Genomic DNA, 12968 nt, shown 5'->3' with positions numbered 1-12968 from the left:
AGAAACAAACTTTTTGTCGAAACGGACAGTGATACCCATAACAACCAATCAGAGCTCTTCTTTTATTGCCCTGGTAAAATGAAACGTGGCATCTGGTTGGCTGTCATGGAGAACACTGACACATTCTGAAACTTAGTGCAGATTCTTCCACACTTCATGCCACACGTACAGTGTAAAAACTGATCGTCTGAATGGTCTCTTTACAGCAGCTGTTGCCTATGATGGCACAGAGAGGCATTGCACCAAACATCCATACCTTTTGCAATCTCGCTAGGGCATGCCTTAAAGAAAAAGATGGTTTACAGCTCCTGGAAGACATGGCGGTAATGACATTGCTACTTTGCATAGTTTATTTAGTGTCTTTTTTTTTTTTACTCTAAGGCTATGTGCACACGATGCAGAAATGAAGCAGAAAATTTCTGCATCATTTCTGCATCTCCCTGGCAGAAAAAATGCATGCAGATTGTGCATGCGTTTTTCCTGCAGAATACATGCGGATCCACATGCAGATTCACATACGTTTCCGCATGCAGATTGACAAGCGCTTTCCAGGTGATTTTAGCATCACCTGGAAAGTGCTTGACAACTAGGTCACAGTATATAAATCCATGCAAACAGCATGGATTTATATAGTGTGACCCGAGAGAGTGTATATACTTACTTCCGATGGCCCGCGCTGTCCTGCTTTACACTCCGTTCTCCCGGCAACTTTGAATTGAAAGACCTGCCGACGTCAGCGTCACGTGACCCGTCACATGACTCTGACGTCACCGCAGGTCCTACAACTCACTGCAAGTGCCGGGAAGCAAGCAGGAGCGCTGCGCGGGCCGACAGATGGTAAGTATATATATATTTTTTATTTTATTCTTGTTTTACAGCTTTTTTAATGGTACCTGGGTGTGGAGGAGACTCTCCTCTCCTCCACACCCGGGTACCATCCGCACATTAGAACGCACCAATTACGCAAGTGACGCGCCCCTGGGCCTGTGTCGTGCGGCATCGCGCGCACGGGGGCTTACCCGGAGCCGGATCAGATGGGGGTAGTAGTCTCGTGGCGGTGACCCGGTCCGTGCCCAGGGAGTCAAACTGAGTGGCAGTATTTAGCAGTAGATGTTAGAATGTTCGACTACACCACCCGTGGATTGCGGTTACGAAACCGCCGCTGCACGGCAGACCGCTGAGGCCGGTGTTGTTTGTGCAGCTGAGAATGAGATGACTCCCCACGGGAGGAGTATGGCCTCAGGGCAGATATGCTAGAGATGATGATGGGAGTGATGGTGCGGGCGTCCCAGTGCCGATGGTGCAGGTGTGACGACGGAACACGGAGGCGGGAAGTGCAGTTTCAAAAGCTTTACTCACAGTTCTTTATCAGGTCCTTGTGCACAGTAGGACCACCCGAGTCATGCTGCGTCCACCAGGTCAGGGACTCGGCCAACTCCCAGGCAATTCCAGAGCGTGGTCCAGAGCTCCCCTCTCTTCCTTCCTACTGGCCGTCCCCACCAGGGACCCACCTTTGTCCGGCTTCCTCGGGCCTTATGGGGGTAAAACCTCTCTCCGGTTTCCCTGACCCTATGTGGCGTGCCTTCCTGGTGGATGTGGTGAGGGGTCGTGCCAAAACTTGACCACGACCTCCGGTTCCTGGCTAAGGATAATTGGCCTCCACCAGTTTGGGATCCGGTACCCTTCTCTGCCAACCCTTCACCCGTTTTGGCTCTCTCGTGGGATCTCAGGGTTCCCTCTATGCTTGCGTCTCTGGGCCTTTCTCTGTGTTCCTCTTCTTCCTTCTCTCTCTCTCTCTCGGCTTCAGGCCTGGCTCTGGAGCTGGGCCCAGACGGAGTCACAGCTCCCTGTCAGCCCTCTCTGGCTGAGCTCCTCTCACAACTCCTCCAGGCTGAACTGAACCCTGTCTTAAGATGGTGCCCACCTTATATACTCCCTCTGACACCCGAGCCCAGGTGACTAGCACCCAATGGGCTCCTACCTATGCCCAGAGTCCCTCCCCTATCTGCTCCTACACCACTAGGATGTTCCTCCCCACTCCAGCCAGGGACAGACGCTGTCGTACCTGCACATCTACCTGGTGGGAGTACCGTTGTTCTGTCCCCCGGAAATGGGGTGAGTGTAGTGCATGCAGCTATCTGATCTCTGTTCCACACTCCATCCTTACCCGGGAGTGGAATACCACACCTCTGGTTTGAGGTGCAATACCCCTGTAGCAGCCGAGTCCTCGGGGTGCTACATTCCCCCCCGGTAAACCACAGCACGTCCTCGGGCTGGAAAAGAGCAAAACATAATAAAACATACAAAATTTTAAAATATACACTAACATATAAAACATTAACTAAACTCATCCCTTTATGGGAGTTACTTTTCTCTTAGAACGTTACAGGTATAAACATTACGAAAACATTATTATTTTAGCAGCGTAAACTTGCAATATAAAACTTTTTCCATATAAAACGTTCTTGATCCTCTGGCCACGGTGCAACTTGTGACCAGGTAAGGTGCAACAGTCACTAGAGAAAAACAGTTTCTTATAAAACCAGAAGGGGACGCTTAAGGAAGCGCAACTATTTACAGGGTATGGCCGCTCTCAGTCCTCGGCCAGTGGTAACAGGGGAATGGCTGCTCACAGTCCTCAGCCTGGTAAGGGATTAGGGGCACACAGGTAACAGTTCTTTAATAGTTCCATACTAGTCCCAACGGGGACCACACTCCGATTAGCAGCAACTTAGGTACCCCGACGGGTAACTATATACAGTTCTTTGTTCATGCTACTTCCCTTCAGTAGCTATGTCCTCTCTGTGCTCCCTCCTGAGGGTAGTCTTCAGACCCGTCCGGGTCCTCTTGGCTTTCCTCGTACTGCAGCTCCTCCTCGGTTAACCGGTGTACGTGAAGGGCGTACGGTCCCTTGGCACACTGGTGCCGGGTGAAGGTGACCACGTCACCCGGGTAGAGATCACGTCCACGGTGTCCCTCCGGTAGGTGGCTCTCGACATCCCTGCGGGTAACAAAGACGTCGCCGGGGGTTCGGTGATCCCGGATAAAGCCCCAGCCGTTCTCTAGTTGAAACTTTATCACAGTCCCGGTGGCGCGGGGACCGTGGGCCGTACGGGGGTTTCGTCGGGCCCGGCGTTTCTGCTCCGCGCTTTGGACCTGCAGTTGTTCCTCGCGGATCCGCCTCTCTCGCCGTTCTCTCCCAAAGACCTCCAGCTGTTGACGGCAACACTCCTCACGCTGGGCTGCGGCCGCCCGGGTCTCTTGGGTGAACCCCATGAGGTTTTCACCGGTGGGGTCCCATGCAAATTGGGCCTCTTCCAATGGGAGCGGGACAATGTTGGTGGGTGCCGGAGCCGGGATCAGAGGCTCACACAGGGGCCATTCCTTCCGGAGTCGGGGGTTTACGTACTCCGGTGGCCACACGAAGGGCTGTCCATCCGGGCAAGTATGCTGCGCAAACAGATCTTCACCCAGGGGCAGCACTGTGGAAATTGAGGACGCTGTGGGGGCAGCGGCGCCCGGAGGTACTCGTCCTTGCGTCCAGGACGTGGGCATCCTCTTTGGATCCAGGTATGGCACCTTTGGGAATGAGGGCGCTGGAGGGGCTGCGGCGCCCGGATTCCCTAGGCCTTGCGACCAGGCCGGTGGCACTGTGGAGGTAGAGGGCGCTGTGGAGACTGCGGCGCCCGGGGGTACTCGGCCCTGCGACCAGGCCGGGGGTACTTCCTCTTTTGCCGCGCTTTGGGTCAAGGGGCGTGGCGTAACAGAGGGCGCGACCGCGGCTCCTTCCGCTTGAGGCCTAGTCGGGAGCAGCGGCGGTGCAGCAACGGGCGCGGTGAGTGGAACTTCGGGCTCTGCGACGGGGAACTGGGGCATGCTTGCGGCTACTGGGCACGGGGTGATGACGTCCCCATTACCTGCTTCCATCCCTGCGGCTCCCTCCGCGGCGTCGTCTCCGGCCTTCGTCCCTCCTGCACCATCCTCAGGGGCAGACATGCTCCACGTTGCGGGTGGCGTCCTCTGCTGGCGGGTTCCAGCCTGCTGGACCATCTCTCTTCTCCACTCGGCCAGCGCTTCTTGCTGTACCCGGGCCATCTTCCGGGCCAAGGCCTCCAGCGCGGTCTGTGCACGCTCCCGATCTCTGGGGAGCTGTGCCAGGATCTCCACCAGGCCTTCTGGGGTGGCAGCCTGCAACAGGTTCCGGACCACAGGGTCGGTGCTGATCGACTCTTCCTCCATCTCCGGGTGCAATCTGTCCAGACTCCTCCAGGCCGCATCCATCTTCTCTCTTTTGTTCGGTATCCGCCCCCATTGAGGGTGGTCCCGGGGCAACTTGGTGACAGTCAGTTCCAGGGGCAGCCCCCTCACGCTGATGGACATTTCTATCATTGCAGTCTCTGCTGGCGGGGGCGGTTTCCGCTTTTGGCGCCATTCTTGGACCTGGCCCACGATGGGAGGTGGCTTCTTGCCACCCTCTGGCACGCCCATAATGGAGTCCGCTCTGCCAGGGCGGGAAATCGTCTCAGATGGCGGGAATCGTCTCCTTATGGCAGGAAACTCCGTGGATGGCGGGAAAAGGCTGCAGATGGCGGGCAAACGGCGGGAAACGATCCGAGATGGCGTCCGATGGCGGGAACCCTCCGGAATTGGCGGGAGACTCCTTTTTGAGGTAAATGTGAACTTTTCTTCAGGCACGCAGTACCCGGTGGTTGCTGGCACGTAATCCTGCCGACTACGCCAAAGTTGACGCGCCCCTGGGCCTGTGTCGTGCGGCATCGCGCGCACGGGGGCTTACCCGGAGCCGGATCAGATGGGGGTAGTAGTCTCGTGGCGGTGACCCGGTCCGTGCCCAGGGAGTCAAACTGAGTGGCAGTATTTAGCAGTAGATGTTAGAATGTTCGACTACGCCACCCGTGGATTGCGGTTACGAAACCGCCGCTGCACGGCAGACCGCTGAGGCCGGTGTTGTTTGTGCAGCTGAGAATGAGATGACTCCCCACGGGAGGAGTATGGCCTCAGGGCAGATATGCTAGAGATGATGATGGGAGTGATGGTGCGGGCGTCCCAGTGCCGATGGTGCAGGTGTGACGACGGAACACGGAGGCGGGAAGTGCAGTTTCAAAAGCTTTACTCACAGTTCTTTATCAGGTCCTTGTGCACAGTAGGACCACCCGAGTCATGCTGCGTCCACCAGGTCAGGGACTCGGCCAACTCCCAGGAAATTCCAGAGCGTGGTCCAGAGCTCCCCTCTCTTCCTTCCTACTGGCCGTCCCCACCAGGGACCCACCTTTGTCCGGCTTCCTCGGGCCTTATGGGGGTAAAACCTCTCTCCGGTTTCCCTGACCCTATGTGGCGTGCCTTCCTGGTGGATGTGGTGAGGGGTCGTGCCAAAACTTGACCACGACCTCCGGTTCCTGGCTAAGGATAATTGGCCTCCACCAGTTTGGGATCCGGTACCCTTCTCTGCCAACCCTTCACCCGTTTTGGTTCTCTCGTGGGATCTCAGGGTTCCCTCTATGCTTGCGTCTCTGGGCCTTTCTCTGTGTTCCTCTTCTTCCTTCTCTCTCTCTCTCTCGGCTTCAGGCCTGGCTCTGGAGCTGGGCCCAGACGGAGCCACAGCTCCCTGTCAGCCCTCTCTGGCTGAGCTCCTCTCACAACTCCTCCAGGCTGAACTGAACCCTGTCTTAAGATGGTGCCCACCTTATATACTCCCTCTGACACCCGAGCCCAGGTGACTAGCACCCAATGGGCTCCTACCTATGCCCAGAGTCCCTCCCCTATCTGCTCCTACACCACTAGGATGTTCCTCCCCACTCCAGCCAGGGACAGACGCTGTCGTACCTGCACATCTACCTGGTGGGAGTACCGTTGTTCTGTCCCCCGGAAATGGGGTGAGTGTAGTGCATGCAGCTATCTGAGCTCTGTTCCACACTCCATCCTTACCCGGGAGTGGAATACCACACCTCTGGTTTGAGGTGCAATACCCCTGTAGCAGCCGAGTCCTCGGGGTGCTACACAAGTACAGATGCAGTCTTGCGGTATTGGCGCGTTCTAATGCAAGTCAATGGCGGCGAAAACGCCGCGTTTACGCAAGATTAAATGACATGCTGCGGATTTTTGAGCGCAGCGTTTACGCTGCGGAAAAATCCGCATCATGGGCACAGCACATGCGGATTTCCATTGGGGAACATTGCTTCCCTTCTACCATGCGTTTTTCATGCGTTTCCGTGGCGTTTACGCAACTGCAAAAACGCCGCGGAAACGCATGAAATACGCATCGTGTGAACTCAGCCTTACTTGATAAAGTCTAGAAAATAAGTAAATAAAGTAATTTTCAATAAACATTATATTTTATTTTCCATTCACATCTTTTCCTCTTTTCCCTTCCCAGTCTATACTCGATATAATTATGGTGGTGTACACCAGTGAATGGTAGTCTAATGAGATATGATCCTCTTTTCTTTCTCTTTCTCATTCACGCTTAAACCTTCATTATGCTTACATACGCCCTTAGTTTCTTGGCACCACTAAACCTTACTCTCCTTTGCTGTCCTCAAACCCCAGCACCCTCTAACCAAATAATCATCTCTCCTTCCCTCTTACCTCCCCACCTGACCTCATCTGCAGACCTGCTCCTCAAACTCAGAGCTATCCTACCAAAACATAAAACAAGCCGGACACTCTCCTTCTCCCACCTGCTCTCCCTTTCTCTGCTTCTCCTCACTGCTGGCGACAGTCCTATCCAGTCCTATCCTGGACCCAAACAGCTCACACCTCCCACCAATACCCCCTCCTATTGCTTCCAACCAACTGCAAACTACAGCAACCTCTCCTACGTAAAACCCGTGCCGCTGATGACCACCCACCCTGCTCCCTCTCTTTGGAGCACTCTGGAACGCCTGCTATGTCTGCAACAAGCTCCATTTTGTCCACGACCTCTTTACCTCTCGTCATCTCTTTTTCCTGGGCATCACAGAGACATGGTTGACACCCTCCGACACTGCCTCCCCTGCTGCGCTGTGTTACGGTGGCCACCACTTCACACACACGCTCACTCCTCGCCCTGGTAACAGACATGGTGAAGGAGTGGGTCTTCTCCTTTCTACCAACTGCTCCTTTAGCCCTATCCCACCTCTACCCTCCCTTACTCTCCCTTCTTTTGAAGTCCACTCTGTCCTCATCTACTCTCCTTCCAAGTAGCTGTCATATACCGACCTCCAGGCCCAGTCACTGCCTTTATTGACCAATTCTCCACCTGGCTTCTTTACTTTCTCTCTGCTGACGTTGCACAATCATCATGGGCGATTTCAACATCCCCACTGACACTCGCCAGTCAACAGCATCCAAATTCCTGTCACTTACTTCATCCTTTGGACTTACTCAGTGGTCCTCCTCAGCCACCCACACAGACCGACACATACTAGACCTCATCTTCTTCACCCAACTCTGCTCCCTATCTAACCTTACAACCTCCCCCCTACCCCTATCCTCCTCACCTGTCACACATGTCCAGCAACTAGCACACCCCCTCAGAAACCTTGCATATCTAGACACTCACACACTCTCTGACTCTGTTCTACCACTGACATCTTTACTCCACGACACTGACAGCACCACTGCTTTCTACAATACCACTCTCGCATCAGCTATTGACTCGGTCGCCCCTCTTGTGCATGGCAGAGCGCGACGAGTCAATAGGCAACCCTGGCACAACACCCTCACTAAACCGCTTCAGCAAGCGTCCAGGGTTGCGGAACGGCGTTGGAGGAAAACACATTCGCAAGATGTCTTCACTGCATTCAAACAACAACATTCGCATTCAAATCAACCCTCGCCTCTGTTAAGCTGGCCTACTTCACAACCGTCATATCTTTCTTATCCTACAACCCCAAACCGTTATTCAACACTTTTAACTCTCTCCTCCACCCACCACTGCCCCCTCCAAACTCCGTCATCCCTGCTGAGGAGTTTGCCACACAATTCAAAAACAAGATTGACCAAACACGGCAAATCTTTACTGTCCGACCACCACAACCCCTTTGTTTCCCAGACCATTGCTCTTCCCCCATAACCTCCCTTTCCAACATCATGGAAGGAGAACTCACTCGTCTCCTTTCCAAATTACACCTCACCACTTGTGCACTCAACCCCATCCCCCCCAACCTCACCCCCACACTCATCCCATCCCTAACCCATCTTTTCAACCTATCACTAACTTCTGGTACCTTCCCCTCTGCCTTCAAACATGCCACAATCACTCCCATCCTCAAAAAGCCATCCCTCAACCCAACCGCCTTGTCCAGCTACCGACCCATATCGCTTCTCCCATTTGCCTCCAAACTCCTTGAGCAACACGTTCACGCTGAACTTTCCTCTCACTTTTCATCTATCTCTCTCTTCAATAACCAACAATCTGGTTTCCGCCCCCACCATTCCACCAAAACTGCCCTTACCAAAATTACTAATGACTTACTTACCAACAAAGTTAACAGACAATTCACTGTACTCCTTCTTCTTGACCTGTCCTCTGCCTTCGACACAGTTGACCACTGCCTCCTACTGCAGATCCTGTCTTCCTTTGGAGTCAAAGACCCTGCCCTATCCTGGATCTCCTCATACCTTTCCAACCGCACATTTAGCCCCCCCCTCCCACACTACCTCCTCATCCCGCCACCTCTCTGTTGGAGTCCCTCAAGGTTCTGTCCTAGGACTAGGACCCCTACTCTTCTCAATCTATACCCTTGGCCTGGGACAGCTCATAAAATCCCATGGCTTCCAGTCATGAAGAGCATGGTCAGTCATCCTCTTGGTGAGGACACAGAAGTCTTGCCTGTCAGCAATCTGGCACGCATGGCTGAGTTTATGTTACGCAGCCTTTCCCGTGATCCTTGCATTGTCCAAACTTTGGATGACAGTCCTTACTGGTTGGTGACACTTCTAGACCCACGCTACAAGGAGAACTTTCTGTCTCTTATTCCCTTGCAGGACAGGCCTCTAAAATGGTGCCGTACGAGAAGGCTTTTGTTGCGGAATTATTTAAAAAATTCCCATCTGAAAATGCTGGCGAAAGAGGTCACAGTTCGTTGAACAACCAAGGAGGAGTACAGGCGAGAGAGACACAAATTCAATCCAGCAGAGGCAGGGGAACACTGTCAAAGTTCTGGGACAGTTTTCTCAGACCCTCCCATCGCACAGGTCCTGAGGCGCGGGGTACTCTCCCAAAGAGGGGAAAGTTTCGGAAGATGGTGAGGGAGTACCTTGCCAACTGTGCCAACGTAGTCCTTGATTCCTCTGTGCCTTATAATTATTGAGTATCCAAGCTGTACACGTGGCATGAACTGGCTCTCTACACCTTGGAGGTCCTGGCCTGCCCTGCCGCTGTCAACTGAAAATGCTGACAGGCTGACTCATACAAAAATGATCAAAGGCTGGTTTGGGCCAGACTTCTCAACACCACTGAATGATAGCAGCGTAACATAAACTCAAATACAGTGTCTTTTTTTTGGGAGGTCTAACTGTATTCCCATGCACCTCTGTCTTCACACCCAGACATGGGTATACGCTTCCTGATTTTGTCTATTTGCTCTTGTCCTCCTCCTTCTCCTCATCCTTCACATCCTCCTCCATATCACTACCATATCTACCATATCACCATATCTACTTCTCTTGCAAGGGGCATTGGAGTTTCTCCAAATTTTTGGCAGCCGTTGCATTCACTGCATAGGCAAAGAGTATGGGAGACCCACTTCCTAATAATGGGAACATTGTTTTCAGGAGGCCCTCCGACCTCTACGTCTCTTGCAAGGGGCATTGGAGTGCCCCCAAATTTTTGGCAGCCGTTGCATTCACTGCATAGGCAAACAGTATGGGAGACCCACTTCCTAAATATGGGAACATTGTTTTCAGGAGGCCCTCCAACCTCTACATCTCTTGCAAGGGGCATTGGAGTGCCTCGTAATTTTTGGCAGCTGTTGCATTCACTGCATACGCAAATAGTATTGGAGACCAACTCCTTTTTAATGGGAGCATGTCGTACTCATTACTGTAGCCCAGCTCCATGTGTCTTTAAATTGTTAATAGGGTTTTTTCTAAATTTTGGCAGCCGTTGGACCCACTGCATACCCTATAACTGGATAGGAGACCCTCTCCTTTCTAATGGGAACATGTTGTTACTGTGCCCAGCTCTATGTGTCTTTAAATTGTTAGTGGGGTTTTTCCTAAATTTTTACAGCTATTGGGCTCACTGCATACCCTATAACTGTATAGCAGATCCTTATCCTTTATAGTGGGAACATGTCATTACTGTGGCCCAGCTCTATGTGTCTTTAAATTGTTAGTGGGGTTTTTCCCAAATTTTGGCAGCCCTTGCAGTCACAGCATGGGCATTACCACTATAGGAGACCCACTCCTTTATAATGGGAATATTTTTTTTTACTGAGACCCTCCTCTATGTCTCTTCAAAGAGGTATTGGGTTGCGTCCAAATTTTTGGCAGCCCTTGCAGTCACTGCATATGCAATAACAGTATAGGAGACCCACTCTTTAATAATGGGAACAACAAAGCATAGCCGACTGCTGGCCCTTTAAGAATAGTAAGGCAGTAAAAATAGTGTTTGTGACTTTCACAATCCCTCCTTCATAAATGAAACAGGATGTGTCTGATGATGTTTCACACACCACATGGCCAGATAAGGTTGTAAAATGTTAAAATGCCATTTCCCGGTGAATACATTTGTCACGGTTGAAAGCAATGCAAAAATGCATCAAAAACGCTATGTGTGAACATAGCCCAAGGTGTGAAGGAGCATTTTTGTTTTTGGTTATTTATTTTGCCTTGTATACAATTCATTACCCTGGAAAGGATGTTCCTTAACATAATTCCCAGGAAAATCTATTTTAGTTTAGTTTTTGTATGTTTTATTGTGAGTCTGTAAAAGTGGCGTAATACCTCTGACAACATTGTTGACATCATTGACCTGGGAGTCAGAAATGCTTCCAGGAGTCTTCCCCATGCTGTTCCCATGTCATTTGAGTTCTGTTCCCATCGATTTGGGCAATTTTTAGGCCCTCTGCAGACCGCCGGGGGGGGGGGGAGGCGCTGAAAGAATGCTGGAGTTTCCCATAGATTTACATTGGGCTCGTTACTTGGACCGAGCAGCCGAGTATTCCAATTTGCTTGACTTGAGCAGCGAGCACCCGAGCATTTTAGCGCTCGCTCGTCACTAGTTTTCAGCTATACCATTTCTATTTCCATTCAACTTTTTGATCGTGTTTTATTCCGCTCTTTGTTTGGTGGTAAGATGAAAAAGAATAGTTTTTTTTTCAATGTTCACTGAAGGCGTTAAGTAGTGTGACCGTTTTATAGGCCGTGGAAGTGATGATAACAAATATGTGGACCTTTTTGGTTTATTTTAGTTTTTGTATGAATTTACCCATTTATTGATATAACATTATTTTCATTTTCTTTTCAGTTTATTTTTTGATTAGGTTTTTTTTTTTAAATATTTTTTCACATTCTTTTTTTTACTTTTTCATTTAGTCCCTCTATGGGACTAGCTTTTATTAGTATAATCGCTGTTATAAAGCATTGCAATGAATTCTACCTGTCAGTGTTACAGTGATAGAAGCCTCTGAGACCATGCTCCTAGCTCGGTCTAAGCAGGCCACCGTCGCTGGGATACCTGGAGGCTCGGGTTGTCATGACAACAGGATCACTGACTAAGGACGTAACCAGAAACGCGTCGAGATTGCATCTCCGCTATCATGGACTTTTATATATTTTAATATTTTGCACCAATAAAGTGAGAATTATTTTTTATTGGAGACTTTCCCCACTTTCTCCTTATGTACACTGGCCGAGAGTCACGGCATTGTGGGTCTGAGCCCAGAAGATATGAGCAGCAGGATGGATTAAATGCATGGTGAGGCATATATTGTTTTTTTGTAAAGAATTGTCAAATCAGTCAGTAAGGATTTAGGGCCCTTTTACATGGCGATATTTTGCATCAGTATTTGTTAACAGACGCCAGGAGTGGATCCAAAACACAGAAGAGGTGAGAGTGGTACAGTTATTATTTTTCTCTGTGTTTGTTCCCCTCTGGTTTTTAGCTTACAAATACTAATGTAAATTACTGCCCAAAATGCTCACTGTGTGAATGAGGCGAGGAAGCTGCTTGTAATCCTGTAATATAAGTCCTTATTCTGAGGATGAGCGCTCACTTGCAGGTGCTGTGCTGTAATGCTTATCTTCTCTGCTCCATCATACTCCCCAGAGCAGGGGCGACCCCTGGGGCAAAACTGCAGCCGGCAGATGTCAGACGTGTCACTCAGTGATATGTGATGGAGCCCGACTCCCAAACAAAATCAGACAGAAGCATACAAAATAAATACATGAAGCATTGCAATTAGGTGTCAAGCGTTTTCAACTTTATTTAAATTTACATGACACTGAACCATCACCTATCAGGATAAAGAAGATTCTGTGTAGCCTCTGTTCCTATAGACCATCTTGCTTGCAGCCTTCTCCATTGAAGACTACGGAAATTACAGGAATAGATGAGTAATCTGCTTATACTGCTGTAATACAATTCTTTTATCCAATGATGAGAGCATGCGTCCAGGAGTTGTGCTGTAATGTTTGTCTCCTCTTCACCATCATCATCGGAGCAGGGGCGACCCCTGGGGCAAAATGTGCTTACTGGGTTCTGTGCAGCCGGCAGATGTCCAGCCGTATGTGATAGACCCCGACCCCCAAACAAAATTAATCAGACAGAAGCACACAAAATAAATACACGAAGCATTGCAATTAGGTGTCAAATGGTCAAAATTTTATTTAAATTTACATGACACCGAAAATAGCACAACCCCCGACTCACGAAGAGTCACCCTCCAGCACTCAGGAGAGGAAAACCCCCTGTGGAGGAAACCTCTATGGAACCATGGATGGAGGGCTGCCCTTCCATTGGGCTT

General features: G+C 50.6%; 1 pseudogene; it reads left to right on the top strand.

Moving 5' to 3' along the window:
• The first annotated feature begins 2357 nt into the window (after nt 1-2357).
• The window catches only part of LOC141231529 (pentatricopeptide repeat-containing protein 1, mitochondrial-like), a 53105-nt pseudogene continuing 42494 nt past the window's right edge, over nt 2358-12968 (top strand).

This window comes from Phyllobates terribilis, unplaced genomic scaffold (genome assembly GCF_046119375.1).
Source record: "Phyllobates terribilis strain yellow unplaced genomic scaffold, ASM4611937v1 Scaffold_515__1_contigs__length_1257859, whole genome shotgun sequence".
NCBI classification, from domain to species: domain Eukaryota; kingdom Metazoa; phylum Chordata; class Amphibia; order Anura; family Dendrobatidae; genus Phyllobates; species Phyllobates terribilis.
Note: the sequence above shows the minus strand (reverse complement) of the source record. Positions and strands in the feature narration are given on the sequence as shown.